General features: G+C 47.2%; 1 protein-coding gene across 3 annotated transcripts in view; it reads right to left on the bottom strand.

Moving 5' to 3' along the window:
- PTK2B (protein tyrosine kinase 2 beta) overlaps positions 1 to 25,179 on the bottom strand; it is a 139,127-nt gene extending 113,948 nt beyond the window's left edge. The window contains exons 1-2 of one of the 3 annotated variants that reach the window (XM_032634857.1): positions 25,041 to 25,179; positions 15,789 to 15,881 (exon numbers count right to left, since the gene is read on the bottom strand). The gene's annotated coding sequence lies outside the window, so the exon portion shown is untranslated. Of the gene's footprint in view, positions 1 to 14,243; positions 14,423 to 15,788; positions 15,882 to 25,040 lie in introns of those variants that run through there. The other 2 variants (XM_032634856.1, XM_032634858.1) reach the window with 2 other exon arrangements.
- Between the last annotated feature and the right edge of the window lie 71 nt (positions 25,180 to 25,250).

Below are 25,250 nucleotides of genomic sequence, written 5' to 3'. Positions count from 1 at the left end.
TGCAGACAGACACAGGAGCTCCCAGGGTCTCTAATACACACCCCAAGTAATGGAATCGGTGCTACACAAAGTGTGGTCCTTGGACCGCCTGCATTGCCATCACCTGTAAACCTGTCAGAAATGCAAAGGAAGTTGGAGTCCAGTAATCTGTGCTTTGGAAAGCTGTCCAGCTGATTCTGAAGGCACTGACAGTTGAGAAGCACCACTGTCAGCTATGCTGGAGGATCTAGATTGCTTCTGCCCTGAAAGTTCTCCAAAGTGCATGCGTCCCAGGGTCAGGAAGTCCTCTGCCCACTCGTCTCTTTCAGCAGCTGATGAGATTTTTATATCTTGTTTTATTTGAATCCTTCCGGTGCCCCTCATTTTCACAGGCACTGGAGACCATCTCTAAATTTGCACTTTTTCCTCAGCTCTTTTCCCCAAAACCTCCTCCATCCGAACAAATGTCTACTGAGCACAAGTTTCATATCCTGACATTTGCTGGAATAGGATCGGGAGACATAGGTGCATGAGACAAGGTCCCCGCCTCACCCCAGTCCATTGAGCAAGGCATGTACTTGTGAAAAATAAATTTATCTCACGATAACATGTGCTTGGCATAAGTGGATGGTACAGCCAAGAGCTCTGGGAGGAGGGGGGCTCGGGGAAGGCAGGGTGTGAGCTTCTGTCCTGTACCAAGTCCCTTTCCCTCCACCAGAGTCTTCTGGTCCTGAATGTCTTATACACCCCGTAATACCTGTGGGATACCCTATTCCAACTGGTGGGGCAAAAAAGGATGCCTGGCTGGCCCCCTGCTTTGCAGCAGGCGTCCTCTCCCTAGATTCCCCGTTCCTGTAGCTTGAATGCTGTCTCCCCCACCGTACTTCCCCACTGAAGGCAGGCCAGTTCTCGTTGCTGGCCAAGCCCCTCTCTGTCTTCTCTGCCCCCTCCTCACTGCACGTGGATGTCCAGGGGAAGGAAACAGGAAGTAGGCTGTTCCTCGGGGCCAGGCCTCGCCACACCCCTCTCTGGCCAGCCAGCAGTGTGGGTAGCTGTGACACCCAAGCTGACGACAGGAACTCCGGGCCTTTGGCATGACAATGCTGGCAGCCCTTGGCCACACCCCAGAAACACCTGTCTACGGGGTCTCCAAGCCAAACCCCTCTCTGTGCTTGGCACAAAAGCTGCTCTGACCCGGGGCCAGAGTTCTCTTTTCCAAAACAAAAATCTGACTCGCTTCCCTGCTTAAATACTCCTATAGCTACACATCCTATAGATATGCTCTCTTATCTATCCTGTCACTTCCTGTTGGTAGAGAACAAAGTCCAGTGCCAAGAGACCATGATGAAGGGCCTCTCTGCATCCTTCCAGCTTTATTCCCACAACCATGCTGCCAGATCCAGCCTCCCTGAGCTGTTCACAACTTCCCAAACAGGCCACACTCTTTGATGCCTTATCTTTAAATATGCTGTGCTCTGTGCCTGGCAGGGCACCTCCCTGCCCTTTCTCTGCATAGCACACTCCTACCCATTCTTCAAAACCCTTCCCAGCATCAGCTCGTCAGTAAAGCCTTGTCAGCCTCCCCCTGGTAACGTTGGTAGCTCTGGGCTTTGTGCCTGTACGGTGTTTGGCCATCCTCTCGCAGCCCATCTGGTTTTACTGTGGCTCTTTCATCTTGAGGATGGTCTCTTGTTCACTTTAGTATCCCCAGCACCTCGCCCAGCACCTGGCCCAAGGGAGGTGCTAAATGATGCAGAGCTGGACTTCAGATTCACACATCACAGCCACTGCTCCAACATCCTTAAAGAAGGAAACAACACTTCAAAGAGGAAGAATACAGACTCTCCTTCCCTGAAGAGGTTTAATACCAAGAGAAACATTCGCACGAGTGGTGGTGGGGACAGCTTAGACTCAGTGCCGTCATGGCACAGGAGGAAGGACTAGCTGTTACTGTCACTGGAGAACGCTGGGACGCCGCCTAGGAACGCACTCAAGTGGTGGGAAGGGACTCAGACTTTGCCTGATATACCAGACGTGCCCCCCTACTTCCCTTACGGACCACCACCCATGAAGGAAGGGGTCCGGCCCCCACCAAGGCTTCCCTTCACTGTCCCTCGCTCCCCGACCCCCAACTCCAAACATACATGCTCCAGCGGAACCGGGATGATCGTGCTGGGTCCAGCCTCCCTGAGCTGTTCACAGCTTCCCAAACAGGCCACAGTGTGGCTCCCCGCTCTGTGACTGCAGTGAAGGTCTTTTTAAAGAGCAGTCTCATCTGTCACTTATGCCCCCTCCAGGGTCTGGGCCTCGAAAAGCCACCTCTCAAGCTCTTGTCCATGCCTGTCACTTCTTCACACGTCTGGCCACAGCTTCCACTCTGGTCCTCTTGCCCGCCAATCTTCATCTTTCCTTTCCTCACTCTTACCCCAGACTCAGGGGTAAGAGTTCTCCAGCTCACATGTGTCTTCTTAAGAGAAGACTGGAGGGGAAGTATGGACGGGGCAGTCCCTCTCGGAGGAATCTGCTGGTGAATCCCTAGGGAGTGTGATTTCTGAGATGGTCAGACTGTCCCACTCCCAAGAAGGGAGGGGGAAAGGCCTCCAGCGCCGGATACCCGGAGTCCTCACGCTAGTGGGAAGGGCAGCAGTGGACTCGAGGTCTGAATGGGGCAAACCCAAGAAAAGCCTTGTACCACATCATATCCCTAAAGGTCCTGCTCCAGCAATTTATAACCCTCAACCATTCAGTCATGTTATGTGGTCTTTGCGTTTCTCAACCACTTCGAGAGACTGGGCAGACTCTGGTTCTCCCATTTTAGAGAAGACTAATAAAGAGTCTTTATTAATTAGCTGGTTTTCTCCATGGGAATAAAGACGAAATAAAAAGGGACAGATTGGTGTGGTTGCTTGATTGACGGTTTCACCAGCTTGCACTCCTTCCTTTGTTCATTCATTCATTCATTTATTCCTAAAGTTATTTGTCCATCCATCTATTTTCAATATCATGTATGCTCTTCCCCTCCCCAAATTATCTGTCACAAGAACAGGAAGTTTATATTCTAGCCCTTTTAGAATCTTTCATTTTATGGGCTGCTCTCATGATTACCCTATTTTGAACAAAAATATACGGCCTGGGAAAAAATATTAGCCCGACATCGCTACAATAAATGCTAGTTTGGGCTGCTTACAAACGTCACCTGATAGAACTGTTTTTTTAAGAAAGGAAGCACGGTACTATAATATAGATTCAGTAACTTTGCTTGGGGGCATAGCCTCACAATTATAAGTGCTGAATTTTGTGAAAGATCATTTTTCAAAAAGCAATGCATTAAGTAGTTATACTGTAGACATCAAAAGGAAATACCTTCTAAAGGATTTGATTAAACATTTTTCCAAAGTGACATATGAATGGCCAATAAGTACATGAAAAGATGCTCAATATCATCAGTCATTAGGGAAATACAAGTGAAAGCCACGACAGGGTACCACTTCATGGCCACTAGGATGGCTAAAATCAAAATTACAGACAATCACCAGTGTTAACGAGAATGGGAACGATCACACATCGCCGACGGGTGCAGCTGCTGTGGAAAGCAGTTTGGCCATTACTCAAAATGGTAAACATGGTTATCACATGAGCCAGCAATTCTACTGCTAGGTATGTAACTAAGAGAAATGAAAACATATGTCTGGGCAAAAACTGGTACATGAATATTCCTAGCAGCATTACTCATAATGGTCAAAAAGTAGAAACAACTCAAGTGTTCGTCAACTAATGAATGGTTAAACAAAATGTGGAATATACATACAATGGAATATTAATTGGCAATATAAAGGAATGAAGGACCAGTACATGCTACGACATGGATAAACTTTAACAACGTTGCGTTAAGAAGCCAGTCCCAAAAAGACCCACAATGTTGCGTGATTCCATTTATATGAAGTGTCTAGAATAAACAAATCCAAAAAAACAGAAAGTAGATTAGTGGTTGCCAGGGACTGGGGGGAGGGGAGAATGAGGAGTGACGGCTAATGCGCCGAGGTTTCTTACGGAGTGACGGAGTGATTAAAAAAAAATCCTGCAATTAGATAGTGGTGATGGTTGTACAACTCTGTGAAGATACCAAAATTCACAGGACCGTACATTTTTAAAGGATGAATTTTATGGTACGTGAATTCTATCTCCAAAAAGCTGTTATTAAAAAGTATAAATAAACACTTGCTGGGTTAATAAGAAATAGCGAACTCTCTTTAGACTGTAGGGACGATGATATAAGCCAGAACACAGATGATTCAAAAAGGGGTTCTAGTGATGAGAAGGGCACTGATGTCAAGACGTGAGTCAGGCGTTGGCTGTTTCATAAACAGGGAGAGTTGGGGAAAAGCCATATTTTAAATGTAATGTATTATTTTATATCGTATGTGATTTAAAACATGCGTCGCTAAAATCATATTAAATATTTTGAAATGTTTACAGATTTACATTAGCTGTTTTTTACACAATCCTCCTTATCAGGAGGCACACGTGTATATATCAGATGTCGACTGTCAGGCACCATCTGTCCCTCTGACTCTCAGTACAGACACGGTTCTGACCTCAACAGAGCTTACAGCCTAGTTCAACCGAGTTAAAACGGAGCTTAAGTTTGAGGTCATTTCTATGAAAAGTTTGTAAAATTGATTACGAAACCTGTGGGTCGTCCTTAATATTTGGTGGGGCCATAAGTTCCTTGGAGCTCAGATGAAAGCTTTGGACTTTCTTCCCGTAAACATGTGCATTTGCTCAGAGGTGAAAATTATGCATCTTCTCCCAGGGCACTCATGTATGCAATCCCCCCTCACCCCTGGCACATACACACGCCATGCCCCAGGTTGTATTCCTTATTTCGATATCATTCTTTACTGAATCCACTTGCATCTAGATCCATTCTCCAGTGTATGTGTGTTTAGACACATAAACAATGAGGGCTTCAAGAATTGGAGGCCTGGAGAGGATTCCAGATGATCTGGTCCCTCCGCGAGGCAGGAGGGTCCAGGGGTCACTGTGGAAAGGGCAGAGGGCCTGGCAGGCACCTGCCCTCCCTGCTTCAACCCTGGCAAGATCTACTTTAACCTGGTTTACACACTGGGCTTTAACCTAAGATCCATGTTGAAGAAAGTTCTCCTCTAGTTAAGAAGTCCCAAACCCCGTTATGCTAAGTACAAATGAAAACCCTGAGGCTTGAACTGGCCCACCCAGGTGACTCACCCAAGGTTACATGGCAGGAAGGTGACAGAGCAGTGACTTCCTGGGTCTGCTCCCTGGGTAGAGCTCTCTCTGTCGCCACACCTCTCCCTGGGACTGAACACAGGTTGGCAGCTAAGCGTTTAGCGAACAGGTACAGGAAGGGTTTTACTAGACAGAGAATCAGGTAAAGAAAGAGGGAGAAGGTTCAGAGGCCACTCTGGGGACAACGGAGGGCCACCCTCCGGACAGCTCAGAGTACAGCCACCACGGCAAGCCCCAGGCCTGTGCACAGGTGGGTGGAAGTCCAGGTCACTAAAAACTGCCAACCTCTGCCTTGCAAATCTCTCTCCTGTATCCCAAAAGCGACTTCACCCTCTACCAAGGCTCCCTGCCTTTTTTCCTACTCCCTGTTTTTCTCCTGTCATTCAGCCTGGCCAGAAGGGGCTCCAGAAGCAGGAGAATGAGGGGGGAAAAGAAGGCAAGGATCCAATGGGTTAGAAACAGGAGTAGCTCAGCAAAGGGAGTATGAAGCTCCCACTCTAAATCACCCACTCCCTCTCTCTGGGCTCTAGGAAACCTCCACACGCCTCAAGAGGCCAGGATAGCATCCCGAACCTGGGGGAGAATGCGGTCCTGCTCTGTTGCAACTGGCTGTTGTGAAGCCCGGCACAGGGAATGAGGAAGACCACATTTGGCCCCGGGGAGCCAGGCACGAGCATGTAAAGAAGGAGGCACAAGGAATCCCCAATCCTTGGAATCTGAGGGAGTTTGGGAGAAGAACAAAAGAGTGGGAGGGGCTTGATCTGAGCCTGGGGGAGGAGTCTGATTGAAGAAGGTAGAAGGTGGTCCAGGCAGGACAGAGGACTTGGGCAGAGGTTTGATGAAGACCAGTGGGCAGACCAGGCTAGCTGGGGTGAAGGGCTTGGTTTGGAAAGTATGGGGAAGTAAGAAGAGAAGGTAAATGAAGGTCAGATTACAGAGGGCGTTAAACAGTAAATGCAAGGGATCTGGATTTGCCTAGAGGCACAGGAGCTTCTGAGGGAACTAGAAATAAGGAGAGGCTCTTAGGGAACATCAGGTGATATTGGGTAATATGGGTCAGACTAGGGTAGGGGCATGGAAAAGGGAGGGAAGGAAAGAGAGGCGTGAAGAAAGAATTTGCAGGATTAGTGATGGGTAAGATAAAAGCAGTGGAGAAAGGGAAGATAATTCCAAGGTTTTTGACCTGAGTGTCTGGGAGAACTACAACTTCATGAACAGGAGGGATGCCAGAAGGAGACAGTTTGGTGTAAGAAAACGATGAGTTTAGTTTTCATCTTGTAACACTGAAGATGAGTTACTCAAGTGGAAACTCCTAGAGTTACTCTTACAGATTCTTGGAAGTGGAGAGCTGAAGCAAGGGAGGAGGGTCAGACAGGAGGGGGAGACCAGGAGTTGTCTGAACTGATGACGGTGGATAAGGGCGCAGCAGACTCAACTGCGTGACTCTCCAGGAGGCTGCTATACAGAGGCTGCCATGAGACCTCTAGACAGGCTGACAGTGCACTGCTACCAAAGATGAGGTCCATGGGAAAGGGCTTACATATGAACTGAGAACACAGAGGAAGGAGAAGATTAAGGGGAATGACATTACTTACATAACCTAAACAATTTGATGCTCCCATAAACCCTACATCTTTTAAATCCATGTAAGGACCAATTTCAACTCAGAGAACATAGAAGCCTCTGACTGACCAGCAGATATTCTCCAGGACCCACAAATCATCCCAGATTACAGAATTCATCCAGACTCTTGAGACTCCCACATGCCCCTCCTTTGAGGTCAAGCTCTTTACTCTCTGATCCACTTTATACACTGCTGCCCAAATCGGATCATGCCCCCTTCACCCAAGTTCATATCTCAAGAGCTCTCTGCAGCCTTTAGAATAAAGTCCAGTGGCTCCCTACAGCCTTCAGAATGATGTCCAATCCCTTCAGCCACCATGTTTGAGCCTTATGTAAGTTTCCACCCTTAACTTAATCGCTCTTTGGTACTCTTGGCTCCAGCCAAAATGAGTCATTCAAATCACGCCTCACCACCTCCCTTTTATTTACACTCTTTGACCACAACCACTGTTCCAAGTTTCCGTGGCCATACACTAGATATCCTTTGGGAGCTTTTCCAAATGCCCCTTCCTCCAAGAAGCATTCCAAGACAACCCAGAAAGAAGAACTCTCTCTGTTCTCTGACCTCATATAGCACTTTATTGGTGCCTCTTTTATGGCACCAAAAGTCCCCATCTTGTCTTACCGTTATTTATCTTTATGTATTACATCCCCAAGCAGACTGTAAACTCGTTGAGGACAGATACAGTCCCTCAAACGCGGGGAAAGATTATATACTCTGAGTGACGAGGGGGCTGAAGGAGGGGAGAAATATTGAACAAATGCCAAGAATGAGTCACAGGTGAGAAAACTCAGGCTCCGAGGGGTTACATAACTAGGCAGTGTCAACCAAGGAGAAAGTGACAGATCAAGATTCAACCCACGTCATTCTGACCCAAACTCTTCATCCTTCCAGGGATCCTGCCCGGCAGTGCTTTATGAGGCATTTTCACAAAAGCCAAGTGTTTCTCTCAACGACCCTATCAGGGTTGCGGTACTATTTCTTCATTTTCAAATGAGAAAAGTGAAGCGACTTACCCAAAGTCACACAGTTAGCAACTGGAAGAATCTAGACCAAAGCCGTGTCTCCTGACCCCTGACCGTCTGTCCACTCACCCAGGCTGACAGTCTGCCAGCACTGAGCTGGGGGCTTGAGAACTTCAGCTCGGGACAGCTGCCTAAATGGACATGGCCATGTTTCCGTGCCCCGCATCTGTGTACATAGCAGACCAAAGGTAAACCGATGCGGTAAGAGCATCTTCGAAGGTGCTGGAGTATCAGATCTCTGGTAACCTGCCTGGAGCTGGAACTGGGGGTGGGGAGAGTGTACACCTGAGCCAGGGAGAGGAGCTGGGTTCTCACCCCCAAAGCTCCGGAAGAACAAAGAGAGTGCTTGAGGCTAGGTGCGGGGGAGGATGAGACAGTTGACACTTATTTAGAAACCAGAAAAACACGTGATGCTCCAAGTGGCAGGGACCAGAGGAAGGACGGTTCCCTCACCGGTGGGAAATGGTACCCCTCCCCTAGAAGAGCAAAACCCGAACTCAGGGCAGAATTCCCAATGGGCCCACATGTGTCCCAGTGGGACTGCAACAACTAGGGAGTCTGAGAGGCAGCTGGAAGACCCTTAGAGAAGGAAAGGGCATGAAACAGGGGGACTGCGGTCCTGGGGCCCTCAAAGTTGTTGGGAGAATTGGCCTATTGAAGGGGACACTAGTCCACGAGTCAAGAACTAAACCCAGCAGCAAGCACTAAACTCCGGGCGAGAACATTCCTTTGAGCTCCTGTCCAGTGAGCGATGGCGCCAGGTTCTGCATGGGTGGATTACAGGACGTAAAAAGGGAAGAAGGTGATGGGAGAGGAGGAAAATGTTAGTGAGCTGTCACCAGGAAAGAAAAGGGGAAGGCTCCCCTTCCACGGCCTTGGTGGTGGTTGATCTTAGCTCTAATCACGTTGACCACTGCCTTTAGTGCTGGGCAAGGTTAAGAGCTGGGTGGGGTCTGCGGCCCATCCGCAGCCCACCTAGAGGGTCACCTGGAGACAAAATCCTGCACTCCTATCAACCCACGCCTCGTGTCTAGGTAAAAAGTGCATCGGAATACGCAGTCTCCAGCCTGCTCTCTTAATCAAACCGTCATCGTGAGTAATAATTATACCTTGGGAAATGGCAGAGTGACTCAAAAGAGCTGCGCCCTGCCCCACTGCCGCCCCCTCACATGGCTCAGAGCTTCGTGCTGGGTGCCTAGAACCCCGGAAACCGAAGCCACCATTTTCCCCTGCCTGTCAGCCCTCTGAGCGCCTTCAGTGGCCATGCGGACTCCAGTGTCTGGTGGGCAGCAGTAGGAAGTCTCTCTGCTGGCTACAGAGCTAATCAGGTCAGGCTGTCACAGACACAGTGCACTGCGGGTGGGGTGTGGGGATGCAGGTTGGGGGCAAGAAGCAAATTCTGTCTTGTACGTGATGCACAGGAGAAGCCCACTTCTGCCCCTCAACACACGGCCTTTTTCCCCGGGGGGGGCGGAAAATGGCCCTTCCCCACCAGCTCAGATCAACTCAAAGTATGAAATAGAATGCCAAGGAGAGCTACATTCATTGCGTGCCTACTGTGTGCCTGAAAAAGGACTGAATGTGTTATGTACAGCCAAGGTTATTAAGCTGGTGCATAGGGCCATCTGGGACATTAAAATGCTGGACTAGTCCATCCAAGCTTGTAAATGTCACCCCCCCACCCCCGCCGCCAGGGCCCTGACTGCCTGCCTGCCTCGTCCACCTCCCAGGTTCCCTGTGACCACTGGCACAGCAGGCTCAGTTCTGTTAGATCCCTGCCCACGCCTTAGTGGCTGTTGATATTTGGAATATTACTCCTGGTATACCTTCACAAAAAGCCCTGTCATCATCTCAGAGACGAGGAAGAGAGGGCTACACGACTTAGCCAAGGTCATACAATGAGTCCCAGAGCCAGAGCTGGAACCCAGGCTGACTGACCAAGTCCGGGCGCTGGACCACTGGACCACCAACCACGCTAATGTTTTGGAGACTCTCACCACTCTCCCTGCTCCTCCCCCTTTACCCTAGAACTGGCCCAGAGTCTAAGAGAAATTCTTGATTGGGGAGCCAGCAAGAACTTCTGTTAATTACCACCCTTTCTGCCCAAGGACCTCAGCAATTGTCCATCTTTATTCCGGCCACCTCAGAGATCCATTCATCTGGGAGGCCAGGGCCACAGAGTCCCGAGCCTATGAGCTTTCTGGGCAGGGAGAAAAGTAGGAACAGGACACCTACCACTTGGGGTTCACCCAAGGGACGCTTCCTCCCCTCCCCTGCCTCAATTGTACTTTCCTTAACAATATTAAGAACATATGGAATGACTGCCATACCCTGGAGGGCTACATGCTGAGGGACATACTCTTCCAGGGTCCCCCGAACAATGGGAAATGGGTGTGAACTGTGGTAGGAAGATTTAGGCTGACACAAGTGGGGGTTTGTGTCTGTGAGGGATGAGCGATGCTGGGACAGGGGCTTCGGTCCCTGAAGATCTTCTGTAAATTGGACACTACTAAGTCCAGGCTAGAGTTATGGGATGAATAATGTCCGCAGAAAGATCTTTTTGGTTCCAGAACTGCACCTACATCAACAGTCAGTAGGAGTGGAGTGCCATTTCCATTGAGACGGTAGTAGGTCTCCCCCAAACCCACTACAAGGGGTCTACAGTCAAATTTAGGGGATGCTAGTAAGTCCAGCGATACAGGTGTCTTTTCTGAGGAACTGACCATAGCCTTGATCATACAAATACGCAGGACGAATCTCCGAGAGTGCGCTCATTGGAGCGTTTCACCAGTGCAACACCTGTAACTATCTCATGGCAGAGAGTTTCTCCGAACACTGTGTGGCAAATGCTGCTCTAAAGAACTGGGGACAAAATGCTTACCACTGGGCAGGGGGGTGGGGAGATTTAGCCACTGGAAAGAGGGACCATTTGTAACCCAGTGGTTTCCACAAGGGAAACACACTTTCCATTTCCTCTTTCTCTTAACAAATTCTTAACTCCCTCCAGGTTCCCTTCGAGGAGGCCCCCTAATTCGCTCTTATAAATGCCCCCATTAAAGTCAAAACAAGGCATCCTTACTTCTTCTACCCCTGAGCTCTATTTTTCTAATAAGGTACTCCTTATAAAAATGGGAATATTGACAGCTAAATTTTATGGTGCATTTGTCTGTGTCCGTCGTGCTTAGTGTGTTACCTGGATTCTCCCTTCTAATTCATTCACATTTCCTTTCAGTTAATTCAACTTTGAGCTATGGCCACCCCTTCCCCAGGGTCTTCCAGGGCATCTGGGAAGGAAGTCATTGACAAAGCTGAAAAACTGACCCAAGCTCTCCCTTTCTGCTCAGGAGCCAACCCACTGTCTCACTAGGAGAAGGACCTCCACCACGTACTTCCCCTGCAACCTCTGAGTGCTCAATAAATATAAACAAATAAACGAGCCCCAAGCACTTCAGGGATGCTACTTTGGTTATCCCTGTGAAAGCGCTATGAAGATTAACATCTACCACTTTTTCTTCAGCACTCCCTGGGCAATTTACATACATTACCATGGATCCACCCCACAACCTGAACGAACAGATACTCTTATCCTCATTTCTGAAAAGAGATTCTGGGGTTCCAAGGAGTGAAGTGGTTTACGTAAGGCCTCACAGCAGGCAAGTGGCAAAGCTGGTATTTGAATCCAGGTTCATGGGGCTCCAAAGACAAGGAATTGTCTTTCTTTTGATTTTAAGAAATAACATGCTCAATCAGTGAAGGAGCCCCAAAGTGGAATCTAGGAGGATTGGTTACAAGATAATATGTCCTGGGCGGCGGGTGTGGGATGAAGTGGGAGATTGGGATTCACATATATACACTATTGATACTATGCATAAAATGGATAACTAATGAGAACCTACTGTATAGCCCAGGGAACTCTACTCAGTGCTCTGTGGTGACCTAAGTGGGAAGGAAATCCAAAAAAGAGGGGATATAAGTATATGTATAGCTGATTCACTTTGCTGTACAGCAGAAACGGACACAACATTGTAAAGCAACTATACTCCAATAAAAATTAATAAATTTTTAAAAATAATAAAAAAAGAAAAAAAAGATAATATGTCCTGAGACTGTTCCCTTGGTGCCTGGGCACTACCTACCCTTCACTTCCCAGCACTGTAGCATCCTCAGCTTCCCCCTAGAGGACAGGTGCCAGATAAAATACCAGATGTCCAGCTGAATTTGAATTTCAGATAAACAGTGAATAATGTCTTGGCATAAGTATGCCCCAAAGATTGCATGGGACATAGTTATACTTGACAAATATTCATTGCTTATCTGAAATTCAAATCTGAATGTCCTGTATTTTCTTTTTTTTTTACATCTTTATTGGAGTATAATTGCTTTACAATGGTGTGCTAGTTTCCGCTTTATAACAAAGTCAATCAGTTATACATATACATATGTTCCTATATCCCTTCCTTCTTGTGTCTCTCTCCCTCCCACCCTCCCTATCCCACCCTCTAGGTGGTCACAAAGCACCGAGCTGATCTCCTTGTGCTATGCGGCTGCTTCCCACTAGCTATCTATTTTACGTTTGGTAGTGTATACTTGTCCATGCCACTCTCTCACTTTGTCATTTGCTAAATCTGGTGGCCCCGCACCCTTGAGTCAAGTCGGAGGCTGCTGGCCCAAGTGACAGGAGTTGCCATGGCAGCCAGAGCAGGCCCTTCTGGAGCTGTCTCTCCCACCTCTCCAGCTTCAACTCACCCCTGCACTCTCCACGTGCTGAACACCCCGAGCTACTTTCAGTTTCCTGGGTTCATCCCGCTGCTTCTGGCCTCAGGTCTCAGTACTTGCTGTGCCCTATGCCGTTCATGCCCCTCTTTCCCTCCCAGGCTAATTCTACCAATCCTTCAGGTCTCCACTTAAGAGTCACTTCTGCCAGGAAGCCTTCCTGGACACACTGACCGGCTCCACCCACAGCCCCCAGCACTGGGCTGGTCAGCACCTGTTCCCTCCCTCCCCACGGCAGGCACTGCTCGGGGCGCAGGGCTGGGTCCCACGCACCCTGGTCTCCCATGCCCAGCGCCAACACCTGGCCTCAGGTAGGAAGTCAGCCAATGCTTACTGAATGAAGGAATGAGAGCAGAGTGTCGTGCCAGAGCTGCTCTCTCCATGTGACTACTTCCCTCCCTCCTTCCATTTTCACACACTTTTTTATCTCTGCTTCCTCTTCGCCCTCCCCCAGAGGAGTTGTGAAAGGCTGGGGTTAGGTCCACACCTGCATTCCTTGCCCTCAAGGGAGGAACCTCCTTGTGTCCCTTCCCTGATCTTTTCGAACCAACTGCCCCGAGGGCTCACGTCCAGCTGTGGGTCGGGGGAAAGCTCTTCCTCTTCTGGTTTCTGAGCACCCCTGGAGAATGCCCCCTGTGTGTCCAAAATTCGGCTCTCTTTCTCCCCGCCCTGACCCCTTGGAGAAGCCTAATTGGATTGAGCTCCAAGCTTGGCGTGTGGGGAGACGCAAGTGTCAGATGGCTGACGTTTAGGGCAGGTGGTGGGGCTCGGTGGGCTCAGAACAGCACCCATATGTTGCCTGTTCACCCACCCAAGGCTTTGCCCACGCACAGCCTGACAGGAGAAGGCGGCACAGAACTTAACCCTTTAGGGGCATTCCGAAGTAATGTCACAAAGACCCGGGGTGGCAGCGAGCGTTAACTTTAGTCCCCACAACACACAGGCACTCACACACACACACACACACACACACACACACACACACACGCATACACACGCACGGGCACACACGCACGCACACGCGCACACACGCACGCACAGAGTTCTGCTTCTGCCCCCCTGCAGAGCCCTGCTTGCTTCCAGTCGGCGCTTGATTCAGAAGATGCCCTATGGGGGGCGGGGAGCGCAGTGGGGTGTGCGTGGGAATGTGAGCAGGGTGGGCGAGCAGGAGGCGTCAGGGGGCAAAGCAGGAGGCGTCAGAGGCTCTAAGGCAGGAGTTGAAGAAGTTGGATTCTGAAAGCTCTCTGGCCTGACCTTTAGAGGCAGGCGGCCTTTCTGTGCCCTCCCATCACCCCCCCCCCACCCACCCATCCTCCCCTGTCTGATAAGAGAACTAAGAGGGAAAAACACCCTTTCGTCTCAAATTAACTCCAAAAATGGAATCCCTCTCCCTTCGCGGAGGGCTCGCCGGCCCCGGGAGCGCCCCACGCCGCAGCGCCCACTTCTGGGTCCGCGGCTCCCGGTCCCGTCCGGGTCCCCGCAATCCCGGAGTCACCCCGACCCTCCCGCCTCGTCCAGCCTCCACCTTCTGGCTGGGCGCTCAGCCCCGATTGCGATCGCGGGAGGAGACTCACACGGAGCGAAGCGCCGACTCCGGCGGCGGCTCCTCGGCTCGGCCAGGTGCGGCGGGGCGGCGGCAGGTGAGGAGCTCTTCTTAAGGGGTGCGCGGCGGCTCCGGAGGCCTCCGCTGAGAAACAGCGCTGACAGGTTTGTGTTTTCCCCTCTCCTTCTCCGACTTAACCACACCCCTGCTGCTCTCCTCCCCACTTCCTTAAGGGGTGGGGTGTGTTGTCTGCGGTACCGAGCGTGTGCCGCTCCAGCCTCTTACCATAAACTCTGAAATAGACGCCGCCGCCAGTTTCCGGAGCTGCACGTGCCCAGAGATGGGGGACCATCTCTGCCACGCCCCGACCCTAGGTGGGGTCTTCTGCTGTTCTGTGCCCGCCCCCGCCCCCCGTGAGCAGTTGAGCCCCCCATTCCTACCACCCCTCCCTCTTTCTTCCTGTCCACTTGGAAACTTTGGGAGGCCACACTTAGAGGCTGGCGTTTCCTCTTTGCCCCCAGGTATATTTCAGAGCTGGAGACTCACCTGCCTGTCGCGCTCTCAGCATCAGTGTCCCTCCCGGTCTCTTCAAGCCCTAAAGTGCCCAGGCCCTTTTGGGGGCGCCAGAAATCAGGTGAATATCACCAGGAGCTTTAGCAGAACTGGTCGAGGGGCCTGAACACCACGGACCAGGTTCCTGCACTGTACCAGCCAGGACAAGAGGCACAAGATTAGGCATAGAAACTGGGCAGCCTTTCTCACCCCATCTCTACATCAGGCCACTTGGTTTGTTGCCTAAATCAAGAGGCTGGTTTACCTCTTCACTCAGGCCAGCACGGCAGTGAGAGTCAAGGCACTTAGCAACCCCTTTCCCTATCACTAGAAAGATTCCAGACTTTCTCCTGAGTAGGAGGAGGTGAACCAGGCTTAGCATAAGGTCAAAAAGCTGGTGTGTCACACTGTTGCCCCACACCCTCAGGGCTCCTCTCCAGAGCCCTCACCCCAAACTTCTTCATTCTGTATCCTGTGAAGGGTTGGGGTCTCCCACAGTTCTAGAGGATGCTATTCACAGAGACGTCTCTGAGGGTGGTGCCCCCTGGCGTTGTGCAGCCACATGTGACAGCCCTGCATACATTATACTCACCCCCAGACTCTCTCACCCCCACCCCAAACTCAGCAGACGGGTCACCCCAGGAGAAAAGCCAGCATTTGGTGAGCATGTCTAAATGCCAACCACTGTGCTAAGGAAGCACTCAGTTTACATTTCATCTATGTTTACGTTTCCTTTAATTCTTCCCATTTTCTGAAAAGAAAACCGAGATTAAAAGATTAACATGTCCAAGGCCACAAAATCAGAAAATCAGTGTTCATCCAAGTATGATCAGTGGACTACCTGTAGCTTTTAAAATGCAGATACCTGGGACTTCCCTGGCAGTCCAATGGTAAAATCCCACATGCAACGCGGCCAAAAAAAAAAAAACAAAAGCAGATACCTGGATGCCACTCCAGGTCTACTGAAAATCAGAATCTCTGTGCCTGGGGCTCACTCACTCACTCAGGGTAACTTACAACCCACCTGACGGAGCTCACGAACAGGACTGCTGGAGCTCTGACTTGTTCATCCCGTCCACCGATCAGCCGGGTTCTCAGCACCAGGTAATGCCAGGGTCTGCAAAGCAGTGAGAAGACATACAAGTAGGTATCGAGGGAGACCTTGGCTAGGGCTTGGGCGACAAGGCAAGTCAGATGGGGTGAACTGGAGTTAGCAGGGGACATATGGGGGAAGATGAGGCACCAACCGACCACTCTGTGAGGAAGATTGTCAGAGGGTGTCAGCAAGCAGGTGGCCCATCCGTCTTCCTGTGCATGGGAGTGAGGTGATGAAGGTCCAGCAGTGTGAAGGTTGGGGACCTGCGTGAATTGTGGAGAGTCTGGTGCCCCGTGATGACAGTGGGAACTCAAGAGCAAGGCGACTCCAGACTGGTTTAAGGAAAGGTGAGTTTGTGTATGCTGCCTTCATGTGGCCAGATCCATGAACTACACTCTCACTGGGTCCTAATTCAGGGAAAGAAAAGTTTTCAGATATTCAAAATTTTGAGGTTGTTGAAGTCTTCAGCAATCTTTTTGAAGCTCCAAATATCTAGCTCCTAGAATCGTAGCATCATAGGTTTTATTTATGAAAGAAGCTTGAGAAACTCCCTGCAGTGGATGACTCCGTCTTCAGGTCTTCTTATGCTCTGTCCAGTTGTACATGTGAAAGGCTAAGGTGACAAGGTCAAACATCTCTGCCTGTTACTTGCCTCTAAGGAAAACCTATCAGAAACACTTTCAGGAGCCTAGAACTCTATATGAAGGCTCTTAAAAATTCTACCCATGGCTCTTTGTGGGTTGGGATAGTGACCTATGCCAGTGAAGAAGAAAAAATTTCCCTTCTATCTACTTCTGTCTGACTCAAGCCGAGACAGTGCAATTGTGGGAAGCCCTGGTTGGAGGTGGGGGGAGAAATGTGGGGCTGGTTCAGCAGGAGAAGGAAACTATACGAAAAAAACACTTTGAATTTTCCATTTAAGTGTTCCACCCTCACCCCAGGTTCAAGTCTTCAACCCTGCATCACATAGCTCCCCCAACACAGTCCTTTCCAGTTTTCCCCATGAGTGTCAGTAACATTATCCCAGGAACCAAGTGTTAAATCCCGAATCACCTTTGACTCTCCTTTATTACCCCACAGCCATTCTATCTCTAGGTTCTGGGAATTCTTCCAATCATTTTTCCTATTCATCATTTTCTTTCAAGTTCTATTGCCCCTACCATGGTTCATGGTCTGTTTGTCTTATGCCCAGACTTGTGAAAAGGGTTCTCCTAACCTGACCCCCACTCCCATCCCAAAAGGAGCTGGGACTGGAGCTCGGTAAAGTGGTCTGAGCTGGTGATGAGCTTCTGGTTGGCATCTGAAACCACAAGAATGGATGAGATGGTCTGGGGTGGAGTAAGAGGGAGCAGAGATCTTAAGGTCAGGCTCTTGCCAGGAGCAAACTTAATGAAGAGGCAAAAGTTGGATGGGGCGGGCTGATGAGTGAATTGGAAGTGAAATCATGGAGGCAGCATGTCTTGGCTGAAGGAGGACTTGAGAGATGCGGGTGATTGAGGGGGCTGTGGGTTGAAAGAGGGCTGTTTAATCATTTGTTTAAGATGCAGGTTTAAATGCACATGGGAAGGATCCAGTCTAGAGGGAATACGTGACCTTGGGCAGGTGAATCCCTCTCTCTGAGCTCATATCTCCTAATCTAGCATAGAAGACTAAGGACTACCCGCTCTGCCTATTTCACAAGGTTTTGTGATGCCCAAATTAATAAGTATGAAGATGCTATAAAATGCTATAGTTATTATTTTTAGAAGTGATAGGAATTAAATAGGATAGGATTAGTGGGGAGATAGTACATATGTATCTGTTATATAGGTAGTTTGTCAAGTGTTCACTGTGACCAGAACTTTCATCCATCATCTAATCTTCACAACAGTTGAGGTTGATAATAATATTCCTATTTTATAGAAAGGAAAAGGAGGCTTGGAGAAGGTAAACAAAAAATTTGTCCACCACCCAGGTGGTAAAGAGCAAAGCTGAATCCAAACTCATTAATAGCAGGGCCGTGATGGTATGTAATTAGAGTCTCTCCATTATGGACAATGGAATTAAATCACATAATATAAATTTACTATTTCAATAAATTTCATTTTAAAAGGACAGTATGGTTATAAGTGTTCAGAACAAAAAAAAATTAACAAAGAAAAAACTTATGGGCACAAGGACTAAATAATTGAAGTTGCTCACGACCAAAGGACATCTGTCTCTAATTTAACCAGGCACCACTAGGCATACTAAATGGACCACAGTTGAGGCCAAAATGGAGGACTCAAAGCCACACCCTTGACTTCTAAAGAACCCTTTATTCTATCCACGAAAGCATTACTGGTTGTCACCCTTTCTTCACTTATAGAGAATCCCTGAATTTTAGTTGGCCAGAGGCTGCCCAAAATAAAGACTACCCTTCCCAGTCTCCCTTGCAGGTGTGACTGTGTGATTAAATTCTGGGCAGTGGCTGGTGAGTAGACGTTATGTGTGCAGCTTCAGGACCAAGTCCTTCAAGGGAATGGGTATGCCCTCCGCTAGTCCCTTTTCCAATACCACCTGATGATGGGACCTGGAACAGTCATCTTGGTCTGTGGCGTTGAGAACAGCAGAGCAACATTGAAGAGCAGAGCAGAGATGAAGCCTGGGTCCCTAATGAACACCATCAAGCCACTATGCTAGCCCCAGACATGGTCTGGACCTGGGAGAACTTTTATACAAGAGAGAAAGAAACACTTCAATTGTTCACATTACTGAACTTGAGGCTTTTCTGTTGAAAACCAAAGCCTAAACTGAGTTCTAACTAATATACCATCATTTAGCCCATTTTCTTTTATATACAAATTAAGGCAGAACCTCAACATCTCCATCTATAAAATGGGAATAATTGACAGGGTTTTGGGAAGACTAGAGATAATTACATGTAAGTTTTCTTGCTAGTGCTGTGGTTCACAGTGGACAATAATATAATACAACAATATTATAACCTGTTGTAACTTTAAACGATGCATTCCTGAAATAAAAGTCATGGTTGCTTTAAAATATTCCACACACGCCACCCCCTGCAATAGTGTAGGGGAGAGGAGGAACAAAAACAACAAAATTGAGAACTGATGTAAGATGAAAGATGGGTATGTGGGGGTTAATTACACTGCTCTCTCTAATACCGTGTTTGAAAATATTCATAGTGAAAAGGTCAAAATAAATAAAATCATTCCACAGAGAAAAGAAAAGGAATTCCTGGACATAATCCAAAGTGTCTCCTTGGGAAAAATGAAACCATATTAAATGTAGTGAGAAATTAATTTGGGTACCCAAGAGGGAGGGCAGATGGATCAGGCCGAAGAGTGTTTTTATTTTCAGCAGTTTCCACAGCCTAGGGCACTGCTGCCAGCCCTTCTGTAGCTCCCCAAAGTGGCCTCAGGACAGTGGGCTGTGGGACGCTCTTGGAAAGTGCCTGCATGGAAGCGGATAGAGCCCAGCCCGCCCCGCTCACTCCGGGTCAGCTCCATGACTCCTGTGACTTTGACCTTCTTGGTTCTCAGTCCTTTACCCCCACCTGTGAGTGAGCTCACCAGGTCCCCTACTGCCTATGGAAAACCTCTGAAGCAACAGAGCGACTGCAAGACTCTTGCCACTGTTGATGCCAGCGATTCTAACACACATGGCTATCAGGTCCCAGCCCACACTATGCTAGAAGCATCAACTAGGAAGGGAGAGCAGGTTGCTGCAGGCAGATTCATTGTTAGTAGCAAGAAGAACCTCTAAGAAAGAACAAATGCCTAGCCAATGCAAGAACCCACAGATCACAGGCATCTGTGGCCATTTAAGGGACAGAGACAAAGAACCCCACACACTTCATTAACTCCTGAGGGCACCCCGTTATTACCCAGCCCAGCCCAGTAATTATTGTCTATTTTGGTAAGTCGTGAAGAAAAGCTTAAATTCTGTTCTGCATCCTCTATTTTAGAGAGAAAAAAAGCACACGATGTATTTCAGAAATTTTTCTGTTAAAAATGTTTGCCATCAAATAATTGGGGGCTTAAATTTCAGGAACATGGAACAGCAGTTTAGATTTCATTTTGTCAAGTGGTCAAGTTGCCAGTCTGTACCAGAGTATTTTACCACCCTCGATCCTTCACAATGAGTAGCAGCAGTGTGTAGGCTTCACTGGGGACCTCCAAACAAGGGGTCAAAACCCCAAATGCTGACAGAGACAGGGTAGAGAGTGTGAGGGAGGCTGGCTGGATAGGGGCTGTGGCAAACAGGAACAAATGTCCCTCCTATAGGGAGCAGCTGCTATTCAGCTCAAGTCTCTTGCCACGCAGGAGAGGGAGCTTAATGTAGCAATGTAGGCAGATCTTTCTTTCTTTAAAAGCAAAGGCAGGGCTTCCCTGGTGGCACAGTGGTTGAGAGTCCGCCTGCTGATGCAGGGGACACGGGTTCGTGCCCCGGTCCAGGAGGATCCCACATGACCCGGAGAGGCTGGGCCCGTGAGCCATGGCCACTGAGCCTGCGCAACCGGAGCCTGTGCTCTGCAACGGGAGAGGCCACAACAGTGAGAGGCCCACGTACCACAAAAAAAAAAAAAAAAAAAAAGCAAAGGCAGACAGCAACTTCCATGGCGGTCCAGTGGTTTGGACTTTGCCTTCCAATGCAGAGGGTGCGTGTTTGATCCCTGGTCAAGGAGCTAAGATCCCACATGCCTCAGGGCCAAAAAACCAAAACATAAAAGAGAAGCAATGTTGTAACAATTTCAATAAAGACTTTAAAAATTGTCCACATCAAAAAAAAAATCTTAAAAAAAAGAGCAAAGGCAGACAATGACTATCTGAAAAGGAAATTAAGAAAATATTTCCATTTACAATAGTATCAAAAAGAATAAAATGGAGGTGAAAGACTTGTACACCAAAAACTGTAAAACATTGCTGAAAGAGATAATAGGACACAAATAAATGGAAAGCTATCCTGCATTCATGGATTGGAAGACAGTATTGTTAAGATGGCAGTACTACCCCATTAAATCTACAGATTTAATGCAATCCCTATGAAAATCCGAGTGACCTACAGATTTAATGCAATCCCTATGAAAATCCAAGCACCATTTAATGCAGAAATAGAAAAAAAACCCATCCTAAAATTCATATGGAATCTCAACAAATTCCAACGGTCAAAATAATCTTTAAAAAGAAAAACAGAGTTGAAGGTCTCACACTTCCAGATTTCAAAACTTATTACAAAGCTGCAGTAATCAAAACAGTGTGGTACTGGCATAAAGACAGACATATAGAGCAATGCAATAGAGCATCCAGAAATGAACTCTTGTCATTTGATCTTCAACAAGGGTGCTGAGACCACTCAATGGGGAAAGGACAGTTTCTTCAACAAATGGTGGTGGGAAAACTGGATATCCACATGCAAAGGATGAAGTTGGATCCTTCCATTGCACCATATATAAAAATTAATTCAAAATAGACTGAAGACCTACACATATGACCTAAAACCATGACATTGGCAATAATTTCTTGGATATGACATCAAAACACAGGCAACAAAAGTAAAAAGAGAGAAGGACTACATTAAAATAAAAAAAATTTTGTGCAGCAAAATGAAAATAAATGGCAACAAAATGAAAATGCAACCTACAGAGTGGGAGAAAATATTTGCAAATTATATATCTGGTAAGGGGCTAATATCCAGAATATATAAAGAACTCGTACAACTCAACAACAACAAAAAATAACCCGATTAAAAACGGGGCAAAGGACTTAAATAGACATTTCTCTGAAGATGATATCCAGATGGCCAAAAAGCATGAGACAATATTCAACATCACTAATCATTAGGGAAATGCAGATCAAAACCACATGGAGATATCACCTCATATCCATTAGGATGCCTACTATTAAAGAAAGAAAATAACGAATGTTGGTCAGGATGTGAAGAAATTGGAATCCTTGTGCACTGTTGGTGGGAATGTAAGATGGTGAATCTGTTGTAGAAAACAGTATGCCAGTTCCTCAAAAAAGTAAAAATAAATCCCGAGATTCCACTTCTGGGCATATATTCAATACTCGAAAGAACTGAAAGCAGGGTCCCGAAGAGATATTTGTACACTCATGTTCACAGCAGCATCATTCACAATAGCCATGGGGTGGGAGCAATCCAAATGTCCATCAATGGATGAATGGGTAAACAAAAATGTGGTATACACATACAATGGAATATTACTCAGCTTTAAAAAAAAAGGAAGGAAACTCTAAAATATGCTACAACATGGATGAACTTTGAGGACATTATGCTTAGTGAGATAAGACAGTCACAAACAAGTGATTCCACTTATTTGTGGTACCTCGCATAGTCAAATTCTTAGAGACATAAAGTAGACGGGTGGTTGCTAGGGCCTGGGGAGAGGAGGAAGAGGGCATTTGTTTAAAGGGTTCAGAGTTTCAGTTCTACAAGATGAAAAGTTCTGCATATTTGTTGCACAATAATGGGAATATGCTCAATACTACTGAATTGTACACTTAAAAACGCCTAGGATGGTCAGTTTTATGCTCATTTTAGCACAATTAATTTTTTTTAAACAACAAAAAAGCAGAGGTAAAAAAAAATTTTTTTATGGTAAATCTCCCAATTTGCATATGTTGGCAACTGTTTTGATCCTGTAGTTGCCTATCTTATGGCGATCTCCCCATCTTTCATAACAAATAGCGGAGCCCCAAAGGTATCTCAGTGACCAGCCCTCCAGCACATGACTCAGGTAAAGCCTAATCGGTTTAAGTCAATCATAGCAGCTTCATCCTCCTCACTGGTGATGGATTCAGAGGTGAGCATGTGACCCAGTTCTGACTGATAAGGTGTGAGGGGAAATCTTCTGGAGGTTTGTAGGAAAGGTTTCGTGGCTCTGAAAATGAAGCATACTAGGGAGAAATGGTCCTATTCCATTTCTGGACATTGATTTACATCAGCATAAGATATCTGGAGCAGCTGCGGTAATTTTCTAACCCAAAGGCAGCCATAGGCAGACCAGAAAGATGGAAAGAATCTGGGGTCTCAGTGTCACAGGGCTGGACACAGCCTTCTTGCCTCCAGACTTTCTGTTATGTGAGATCTTCCATGCCCTTATTGTTTAATCATTGTGAGTTGCAATTTACAAGTTGCAGCTTAGAAGATCGTAAGTGATACAGAGGAAAAAAAGCATACGGATCAAATAAAAGAAGTCTGAGACTGAATCTGATCCAGAGGCAGGCGATTTACTACCCCAGGTGTTTCCCTAATCACTTGTATTAAGCACTAATTCTTATGGGAGTTCCCCCTGCAAGTCAAACTCAGAGCCCCTACCCTCCTTTCTCCACGGCAGAGGCCTCAGAGAAGGCCTAAGCCATCACTGTGTCCAACATCAAGCATCAGACTACAGTGATTTCCTCTAAGATGTCCTTGGTCATGTTGCTGAACAAGTTCAAGTACATCTGCATCTCTGGTTGCCCGTTTCTGAAAATGGTTCTTGCTACTGCCAGCCCTGTGACTGTCAAATACAGCAGTCATCCTCCTTATCCCTATAATATTCTTTGATATTAAATCTGCTTTTTCTGATATTAATAGGGCCACACCAACTTTCTTTGATTCGTGTTAGCATGGTATATCTTTTTCCATCCTTTTAACTTACTTGTAGGCTTATATTTAAGTGGGTTCCTTTTAGGTAGCATTTAGGGTCTTGCTTTTTTATCTAATCTAACAATCTCTGCTTTTTATTTGCAGTAGTCACTTTCTAGTCATCTGCTTTAAAAAGAAAAAAAAAAAGCTGTTCTTCTTTCTGCACCTAGGAATAGTATTTTTCCTAACACGACATTTAATAAAGAGTTGTCATTCCTTACATAAATGTACATGGTGATAGCAGGGGGGGTGGAAATGTGGCAGTGCCCGGCAAAGATGCCTGGGGATGGGATGGGATGGGGCGAGTTATAGTAGTGAGAACTGCCAGTTGAGTTTTGCAATAGTTTAGCTGGTATACAGAGGACCTGAACTTCAGGGCCTCTGAAGAAGGTCCTTTCTACTGGAAGAAGAAACAGGAGCTGGTGACACGTTAGTTACAATCACCAAGACTTCTCTTTCCTGGTCTCTGCATCTTAATCACCCTCTTTCCTGAAATTATGCAAAGAATAAAAAAAGTTCAGAGTGTCTGAGCTGGTAAGAATTTGGAACAATTAGTCCAAACCTTCCTTTTACAGTTGAGAAAAAGGAAGTAAAGAAAGTGAAATATTATGCCCCAGGTCTTGCCCCTGGCTAATGATGGTGCTTGGAATAGGACCAAGTCCTTTCCAGATTTCCAGAAAGACTGGAGGACCTTACTGGTTTAATGTTAACCTTTGTATTCTCCTTAAAGGAAAAAAAAGATCCATCTGTTAATTTCTACTCTTTACCCTTGTTTTGATTTGCGGCCCTACTCAGAGAGTTGAGAAAAGAACCAACAACAAAACAAACAAGGGACATCATAAGAACAGAATGAAACACACATACAGCAAAACAGATTTGCAGGGCAACCGGGACACATAGATAAAACAGTGAAAGAAAGACTAGAAGAGACAAGATTTTCCAGGGAGGTGCCTGGCACATGGGGTTATTAGCCCCATCTTGTGGCCTTTTCAGATATTGTCTCGAAGGTTAATTTTTGAACCAGTAAGCCTAACTGGAGACCTACGTGCTGGGTGAGTAGACCTAGCACGATGGGCCTCAAACTTTACTGTACCTGAGAATCACCTGGAGAGCGTGTGAAAAACGCAGATTCCTGGGCCTTTCCTCCCAAAGAGGCAAGTAGATCAAAGAATCTGGACTCAAGAATCTGTGCTTTTATTTAGAAAGCTCCTCCGGTAACTGCAGGAGGACCACTGATCATGTATAAGAAACACTCCAGAAAGCAATAACACTTAGTGGCATCCATTGGCGTGGCATTGTGGGGAAAGGCCTATTCTGAGTAAAAGTTTGGAAGGAAATTGTCTAGATTTTAGCCTACTTGCAAGCTAACAAGTATCAATGGAAAAAATGCTGCCTGCCTTATCAGTAAACAAAGGATGTTGCAGCCATCAAGCCATCACATTAACGCTACCCCGACCTAGCAGTCAACTGCTGCAGCCACTGCCCCCCTCCCCCCCAGTGATGCACCCCGAAGAGACTCAGGATGAGAAAGCACAGGATACTGACCTCAGATAGCCAAGGTGCACATCAATTAGTGAGCCCAGACTCTTGCATCTTCCCATACATAGAAAAGTGCTGAATTCCCTAACTTGAGATATCTGGTTTTCTTTAATTAACAGTAATCTTTTCAAGTTCCGACTACCTGGTCTTTGTTGCAAAAACTGTGTATCCTGGATCCTCTCCTACCTCTTTGGAGCAAGCAGTCCCTCAGGGCTT

This window comes from Phocoena sinus, chromosome 6 (assembly GCF_008692025.1).
Source record: "Phocoena sinus isolate mPhoSin1 chromosome 6, mPhoSin1.pri, whole genome shotgun sequence".
Taxonomy (NCBI): Eukaryota; Metazoa; Chordata; class Mammalia; order Artiodactyla; family Phocoenidae; genus Phocoena; species Phocoena sinus.
This window is presented reverse-complemented; position numbering and strand designations above follow the sequence as displayed.